Genomic DNA, 9,371 nt, shown 5'->3' with positions numbered 1-9,371 from the left:
TTTTTCAAAAAATATCCGATAATAAATAATTTCATATATTTCAAAGTAAAGAAAAAAAGCTCCTTTCTTTTGCTGTTCTCTTTGTCTTCTTAAATCTGAGTCATAAACCTAATAGATCTAAGATAATATGATTCAAAAAGATTAAATCTAGGTTAATATCAGTAGATGTAGATCCATGAGTTTTAAATTCGAAGTAAATTGGAATATGACATGGCATGAAATGTTTCATGACAGAAGGGGGGAGTTAGCGTCACATTCCCTGTGTAAATTGAATGTAAAATAACATAATAATTAAAATTATTATACTAAATGTTTTTATTTCTAAAAACACTCCTTTTATTGTCACTTGGGAAAATGTTTCAAATTTATTCCATTAACATAACAGATCCAAATTTATGATAGTAAATCCGTATAGCTCTATATTAAATCGCTGATGATGTGTCACAAAAACATTTAAATATAACCTAACGATAACAAATCTATCCATTCTATTCGTCAATCCGTATACAAAATCATATGTCCAGCTTGATATTATTGTTGATGTGTGAGAGAGAGAAAGAGGAGTGATGGTGGTGATGCGTGCAGTCAACCACCGACGGTCACTGCACGCCCCCACTGTCATCATGATGGAGTGCGGTTCGCCATCAATTAATGGGGGAGATACCAATTGCGAAGGAGCACACGGCGACCCGCACCTGCCAATTTGAGCGGCGAAGGACATGGCGAAGCCAAAACAGCAGCGGCGGCAGCTAAAAAGTAGAGATGCCGTCCTCTCGAGGGTCCCGACGCCACCTACGTCGGTACGAAGCGGTCCAACGGGGCACCACGCACACCTCGGCCGTCACCGCTCATGCCTCACATCTCGGCGACCGGGTTGGGACCCGCCGCTCGGGTAACTCGTCCGGCCGTGCGCGTCCCCGCCGGGAGGAAGAGATCGTTCGTCTCCTTTTTTTTTATCACGACCGTCCGTTGGTCCCGATCGAACGGCCCACAACACACGGACTCCATCCCGTTAATAGTCACAATCCGACCCAAATTGATTTTGATATACAATTCTATTGGCAATATTATTATTATTATTATTATTATTTATAATATCATTTTTTAAATTAATATTCCGAAGATATCCATTTCTTCCTCTTTTTCCCTTCTCTTCGAGCGGCCTCCAGCGTCCAGTGGCGTCCAGCGGTGAGAGGCAAGCGACGACGGACGGACGGCGAGCGACGTCCTAATACTTGAAAGCCCAGATTGTGTCGTTCCCTTGCGATCATATCAAACCTTTCTTGGATTGCTTTGAGTTTGTGTGCTAAGTTGTAGTGATAGGAACTCCTACGCCAAAAAGAATCGGAGAAGCAGCTACTGACCTACACCTTCCGGTTGCATCTTCGAGCTCTGCTCTCCACCTCCCACTTGATCTTCGTCGACGTGCACTCGTCCAACAATTCATCCATGTCGTCGGCCACATCCTTGACCTTCGCTTGCATCTTCGAGCAGAGGTTGGATCGTTGACAGAGTGATTGCCAGGTTTGGTAGACGCCTCGAAGCAATCTGAACTCATCGACGATAGCGGTGATGAGCTTCTCAAAGCGCACCTGCATGAAGGCTGATAGATCTGATTGACGTCACGAGACGTCAGAACTGTTGACAAATGAAATAAAGGATTGAAGGAATAAAAATATGATTGGTAATTAAAGGATTATAAATAATAAAATTATATCTTATTATTATTATTATTATTTTTTAGAGATTGTCAATAATGAAAAGGGTCAACCCCTATTTATCAGGTTGCCTTAAAATAACAAAGGGACAAATACGCTCTTACATTTAAAGATTATTACATGATTTTTATAATATTTTGAGTGCTAAAATCATCTAAAAATTAAAAAAAATAAAATTATTATTTACATCATATGTGTCTGTTATATTTATATTTGTCATATATATATATATATATATATATATATATATATATATATATATATATATATATATATATATATATATATATATGATTTGTTTGAGATAATAACCATACTTTGTGTCTAATTGTTTTCACAAAGTTCAATACATATCATACATGTATTTTAGATCTATCTAAATTGAAAATTTATTTTTGAACAAACTGTGATGAAATTTAATTAAAATTTAATTATTTATTTAATACTTATACATTAACCAAGTAAAAAATAACGAAAAATAATTTTCTTTCTCGAAACTAATATTAGTAATCGCTATGTACAATGCTAATGCTTTCTAAAAGGAGAATACGGGGACTCCGTGACTTCAGTTCCCTCCGCAACTGTTGTAGCATGCTTTCTACTCTCTTCCCTCGTTGAAGCCAGCGGAAGCTTTAGGGATTCCATCGGTCGTTCTCTCTCTGGTATCTTGGTTAGCTCTCGATAGCAAGCTCTTCTCTTTGCGTTCGATTGTTCCAGAATTGGAGTTGTGTGGCCCCCAAGATGTTGCTTTTTTGTTGGGCTTTTTCGTGATTGATCGTGTTCTTCTTGGCATTAACACAGAGTTTCACTTTAGGGCCACAGAATAAGAGTTATGTGACCCTAGATGCTGCTTTGTTGTTTGGCTTTTGGTGGTTGATAGTGTTCTCGGCATTGTCTCCATCGATAGAATATACTTGATTCATTCGACAAGGTTCATTATTTGGAGTACAGAATTAGGGTTATGTGCCTCCAAATATATATTTTTTTGTTTGGCTTTTTGGTGATTGATTGTGTTCTTCTTGTCATTGGCTCCATCGAAAGCGTTTCCTTCATTGTTTCGAAAAAGTTTCATTTTTTTGGGGGCACGGAACAAGGTATGTGCCCACAGATGCCGCTTTTTTGTTGGCTTTTTGGTGATTGATCGTGTTCTTCTTGGCGTTGTCTACATCGATAGGATTTCTTCATTGTTTCGACAAAGTTTCGCTTCGAGGGGGGTATAGAATTAGAGTTATGTGCCCCTAGATGCTGCTCTTTTGTTTGTTTTTTGGTGATCGATCGTGTTCTTCTTGGCCTTGTCTCTAGCGATAGGATTTTCTTCATTGTTTACACAAAGTTCACTTTTTGGGGGGGTATAGAATTAGAGTTGCGTGCCCCCAGATGCTGCTTTTTGTTTGGCTTTTGGTGATCGATCATGTTCTTCTTGGCATTGCCTCCATCGATAGGATGCTCTTTCTTGTTTCGACAAAGTTTCACTTTCTGGATTACACAACTAGAATTATGTGTCCCCAAATGTTGCTTTCTTGTTTGGCCTTTTGGTAATTGTATGATTTCTTCTTGGCGTTGTTCCCATCAATAGAGTTTACTGCATTGTTTTGAAAAGGTTCATTTTTTGGGGAAAAATAGAGTTATGTGCCCACAGATGCTGCTTTTTTTTGTTAACGTTTTGGTGATTGATCGTGTTCTTTTGGCATTTTCTCGATCGACAGAATATTCTTTGTTGTTTCGACAAAGTTTCATGTTTTGGGATACAGAATTATGAGTTATGCGCCCCCAGATCCGGCTTTTATGTTGATTGATTGTGTTCTTCTTGGTATTGTCTCCATTGACAGGACCTTCTTTATTGTATCGACAAAACTTCACAATTTTGGTGATTGATCGCGTTCTTCTTGGAATTATCCCCATCAACAGGATTTTCTTCATTGTTTCAATAAAGTTTCATTTTTTCCGTGATCACTTGTTACAACATCTTTTCATTTTGATTATCCTTAAAGAAGTCTGCGGTGCATGGAAAACAAGAACAAGTTTTGATCATCTTAGATTTTGTGTGTTGCATTTGCTTTTGTATAGCTCATATCATCAAAATTTTTGTGCCTGCTATCTTCATTGTACTTATTGATGCTCATGTGCTAAGCAAATTTTAATCTATTTTATTTTTGGGAGAAATATGGCGTAGTTGCATGAAATATTTGGATACAGTTCAACGGGTGATAAGAAGTTGAAACCCTTATCTATCACTATATACTTTCCATGAGATAAATATTCTTTGTCACTTTATACTGTATCCCATGCATCCATGCCAACCTCGACATTATCTTATCTACAATAACTCTTCCCATGTGTTTTTTCCCTAAACTACCAGCATTCTGAGGCTGCATTTGGGAACACATTTGCATTTTTAATGTGCAGTTATAGAATACTTTGATTACTTGGTAAACAATAGATGAAAACTATATTTTAAATGTGCATTGATGTGATCGTTGTTCATTGCATTGTTTCAACTAGGCGCTCGCCCAAGGCGACCGACACCTAGGTTCAGGCGAGCGACTAGGCAACGCTTCATTGAAGTGCGTCGCCTGGCCAATCTGTGAATTGGTACATGATCTTACAGCTCGGCCCTTCTGCTGAGCTTGCTGACATAGAAGCTAAGTATTCCATGCTTGTATCGCAATTAAATTCAATCAAGAATGACTTCCCAGGTACTGAGGTGGCCCTAAATTTTGTGAAGGAAGCTTCTTATGTGTTCTTAGATCCAGTTAAACGAGCAGCTTTTGATTCTAAACGAAGTGGTTTAGGTGGTGTTCCATGTCAATCAAACCCTAAGATTAAGGTTGGTTGCTCTGTGGATGTTGGCAATCCAGTGGTGGTGGAAAGAGCTGCTGCAGGATGTAATTTTGATATACCTTATTTGAGTGAAATGGCAACTTGTGAGGCTTCAGAGGACAATGCTGAACAGCAGCAGAAGAAGATATTGACCAATGAAGAAAGCTGTATCACATCCCAAAAGAATTCCAAAGATGGTATTGGTCTCTACCTGAAATGCCCAGAAGAAAATTCTTCTTCTTCTTCACAGTTCATATCAAGAAAGAGGCCTGAACCTGACTTTTACAACTTTGAGAACAATGCAAAGGCTGAGCTTTCTTCTCCACTTATCAGATTTGGGTAGCCTACAATCAAGAAAATATGCCACGCAGATATGCTCAAATAGATAAGATGATGCCTGACATGTTTCATCTGTATGTTACATGGTTCAAACCTTGCATCCCAGAGTCCCAGGATGAAAAGAAATGGTTCGCTGCAGTCTTGCCTATTGCTTGTGGTTCCCTTGTGCTGGAGTGCAACAAATTCACATTTAGTAATCGTGCTATGTTATCTCACCTAATATCAAATGGTATAACAAAACAACAATTTGAAATTTATCCTAGGAAGGGTGAGGTCTGGGTGCACTACAGAGATTGGGGCATTGGTTGTTGCTCTAATCCTCTGGTCACAAAGAATTGTGACTTTCAAATGGTGGAAATTATTACTGATTATTTGGAAGATTTAGGTGTCACTGCTGCTTACTTGGCCAAGGTTGCTGGATATAAGAATGTCTACTGCAGGTACTTAGAGAGAGGGAATGTGTTATCCATTAATATCCCAAGAAAAACACTCTTTATGTTCTCTCACAATGTCCCTGCATTCAGATTTGAGGGTGGGGAAATTGATGGAACTGTGAAAGGTATGTTGGAGTTGGACCCTTTGGCTGTTCCAGATAATTTGTTCCAATATTTTTCTTCTGCTATTGCAACTTGTACAGATGCACCTTGCTTGATGCCCAAGGTTGTGAACTGCTATGATAATGCCAATTTCACTCGGTTTTCTAGTCCTTCTGTTAGTACAACAGACTCAGGCGGGTCAAGTACTGGAATCCTAAATCATAAGTCCAAGCGGTCAGCTAAGAATTTCAAAGTAGAACAGGTTTGGGCTGTATATGATGGACTGGATGCTATGCCTCGATCATATGTGAAGGTAACTAATGTGGTTTCACCATGTAGAGTATCTGTGAATCTGTGATATTCATAGAATCTCATCCAATGATTGATGAAGAAATTCAGTGGGTGGAAGAAAATTTGCCACTTGCATGTGGGATATTTCGAGCTGGTAATGTGGGCAACTTGGATATGTCCAGGTTCTCTCACCTTGTTAAGTGTGATAGTAGCAAAAAGCAATCATTCTACAGGATTTTTCCAAAGAAAGGTGAGATATGGGCAGTGTATAAAAATTGGAACAATAACTGGAAAGATTTCAATTTTGTTGGGTTCCTATGTCAAGTGGTTGAGATCCTATCAGATTTCTCTGAGGAGAGTGGAACCAGCATATGTAGCTTGGTTGAGGCAGAGGGATGCGTGACCTTTTTTGTAAGGAAATTGCATGAGGGTTTTCAATTGACGAAGCAGCTTCAAAGATTAGAAATGCTCAGCTTGTCACATGGAATCCCCGCCTTTACCGTGGTTGGTATCAAAAACCATGCAATTCCAAAAGGGTCTTGGCACCTTGAACCGGATGCACTACCTCCCAGGTGGAGCAACTAAAAAGTGCGCTGCTGGCATTATTGTCCGGGTGTTGGCTGATCAAACATATTAGTAGTTGTAACTATTATTATATTTATACTTTTTAATGTGCCGAATATTCATTCATACAATCCTGAATAGTGGTGCATGATCTAGTCACAGTATAATATGCTTGGATATCTTTTTTAGCTGGATTGCTTCCTCTGCTTTGTTATAACTACATATGCTGGTTTATTGTCTTTTCCATCTTAATGCTAGATAAATGGCATATTAACCTTCTTCTTTTCTGGTTAAAAAACCTTTAGCATTTAGTGAATTTTATCTTCAGTTTTCTTACTATAGGTTATTAATTTAACAAGGCTTGGGGCACTGCTGGATAACTTTGTGGAAGGGCCTGCTGTTTCTTCAATCTCCTTTTGTTTGCCATCCAAAGAGTATAAAAGCTGTGGTTTTCCATTCTGCCTTTAGACTTCTGTTTCCAAGTTATGCAGAATGCAAATTCAGATATCTATTTCGAAACCAAGTCAGAAACTTGTCTGTCCTAAGAGCTGATCTGATTCAACTTTTGGAGTTGTGGACCTTGGTGGCCTACAATATAATATCATAATGCTGAAATATTATGCCTTATCTTCATATTCTCTTTACATCTTAGCAACATTGACTATTCTTATATCAATATATGGTTTCAATCTAAATGAGCTTGAAAGGCACATTTGGTTTCTTATGTTTCTGTTGCTTATGATTTGTACAAGGTGTTTCTTTTTTGAGGTTGCCTTATTTGATCTAGAATGTCTTCACGACACTTACAAAAACTGCCTCCTTTGGGGAGGTGAAATATGCCCAAATATCAATTATATATGCTGCATCAACTGCAATGCATTGCTAAGTAATAATACCAGAAGAATCTTACTCCCCATTTGCTTATGCAGTTGGTAATTTCACATGCCTGATAATAGATAATCTCCATGTATTTATACTATACCATATCTAGACTGAACCTTTGTTGAGCTTCTTTAGGTACAAAAAAATCCAGGTGCAGGTGAGTCTGTTCTGCCAGTAGCTGCAGACCGGAAGAAAAATACTTACATGGTTCATTTGCAACTTTATGAAATGAAGGCTATGTAGCAACTTTATGAAATGCAACAAAGTTTTGTGGTCAGCTACATGGATCGTTTGAAGGCATTTGGCTTTGCCATGAGCAACATTCTTACATGGAAGTCATTCTGTGTGGTGTTGCTATTTCTGTGCACCCATGGACTCTCTTTTCAAGAACATCTACTTGAAGTTTCTGATATGGTGATAAAGTGCAATGTCAGTTCAAACATATGGTTGGATCTCTCTTGCTAATCAAAAACTGCGACATGTGCCACATGGAACTTTCTTTAAGATTTTGTACCTCAAAATGCTAAATCTACATGCAACTGCCCTGTATATTGGGTGGATAACCATTATATACAATTTAAATATTGTGAGCTTTATTCTGATTTCCTTGGGTTGGATTGGATAATCTGTAAGTGGATTTTTTTTATTAGCAAGTAATTTATTTACAAATATTTGATAGTTTGTTAGCATGTGTGCATGCAACTAAGCCTCTCTACATACTGTAAGTGGATTTACATTTCATATGCTGTCCTCTCTCCCACAGTAAATTCAAATACAAGTATCATTTATATATGCATGCACTCATAATTGCTATCTGTAAGTAGTCTATCAAATGCTGTCTTACTGATTTGATGATGCATATTTTTGCATATGTTAATTATCAATTGAGACTAAATATTATGGGATCCCAAAGGAAAATATAATTTGGTGAAATCTGAACAGCTTCACATTGGCATCACACCAGACTTCTAATACTTTTGATTTTTATACTAATCCTCTTTTAATGGCTAAATGAAACACTTATTAGACATAATTGTTTATTCTGTAGTTCTCATCATTGGCACAATTTGATGAGCCAATTGTTTCACAATGTTCTCTTTTTATGAGCATTAAATTAAAATTTTTCTGGGAAATTTTTTATAGCCACCATTGTGAGGATATATATAGTCAAAATTTTCCATAAATAAAAAAAATTCTCTTTGTCCAAAGCCATTTATTAGATTAAAAAAAAATAAATTTGAATTAAACCGATCAAAGTTCATACATGAAATCGAATATTAACACAATCAACAAATCATTGTATCGAGAGAAAATATCCATCTCCCTATATTCTAAACAAGAATCAATATAGAGATTTGAAGTTTATAAACATTACAAGCCACAAATACAACCTGAATAATATAATTTTTTGACCCGAATGATATTTTGAACTCTTTATCTCCATTGGTATATCATTAATAGACTAATATTTTCGGTATAAGATTGTATACTTTCGTTCAATACTTATCCACCACTATGCCAACTTGGCTGTTATTGCTCTATAAAATATAGATTATATCGTTGATGTTTTCTTAATCTAATGAGTGCTTATATATCTTTACATTGAGCACAAGTGGAAGCGTTGTTATTGTAGAAGAGTGCCAACTCTACCTACATATACATATAGGATGATCACATATCCTTTAAATTTGATGATATGTGTATTCGTTTCTATATATATATGCATTTAAGGAGAAACCTTTGACGATTACTTCCATGATGTGTTATGAGCACATGAATTCATCATCTCCCCTTAGGGTTGGTCATGTGAAAGGTGGGGAGCAATTGCTTTGGTGAGTGGCGTGTAGAGATAGAGTTGGTAGGTGGGGTCTCATGCATTGCCACCAAGCTTTATGTAGAATACAAAATAGTCAATGGCTTTCATCTTTCACTTCAATTTCTTTACCAATAATTAATCGAATGATGTTTCCTTCAAGCTTCCTTACACTGTTTGATCTGATCAATTGATGGTTAGAAAATTATTATAAATTCTATGACAACAATGATCTATGCAGAGGTAGGACTATCTATATTAATGATAGTCTCAAAAGTCAATTGTCACCTTTAAATTTGAAAGATATGTCTCAAAACTGAAGAATACAACTATCAATAACAAAAAAATGAAAGTGTCCATTCGAATATTTGTAATCATAAGAGTGATTTTTATTTATAGCTTAAGATC

At 37.0% G+C, this 9,371-nt stretch overlaps 1 long non-coding RNA gene across 1 annotated transcript; it reads left to right on the top strand.

The window, feature by feature from the left end:
* Nucleotides 1-2,267: 2,267 nt before the first annotated feature.
* Nucleotides 2,268-6,399, top strand: LOC108951663 (uncharacterized). Its single transcript, XR_010487422.1, has 2 exons — nt 2,268-2,388; nt 4,221-6,399. It is a non-coding gene; the product is annotated as an uncharacterized LOC108951663 (long non-coding RNA).
* The last annotated feature ends 2,972 nt before the right edge of the window (nt 6,400-9,371 follow it).

The sequence above is a fragment of the Musa acuminata genome, chromosome BXJ2-6, assembly GCF_036884655.1.
Source record: "Musa acuminata AAA Group cultivar baxijiao chromosome BXJ2-6, Cavendish_Baxijiao_AAA, whole genome shotgun sequence".
NCBI lineage: Eukaryota > Viridiplantae > Streptophyta > Magnoliopsida > Zingiberales > Musaceae > Musa > Musa acuminata.
The sequence above is the reverse complement of the archived record's forward strand: the minus strand, read 5'-3'. Positions and strand labels throughout refer to the sequence as shown.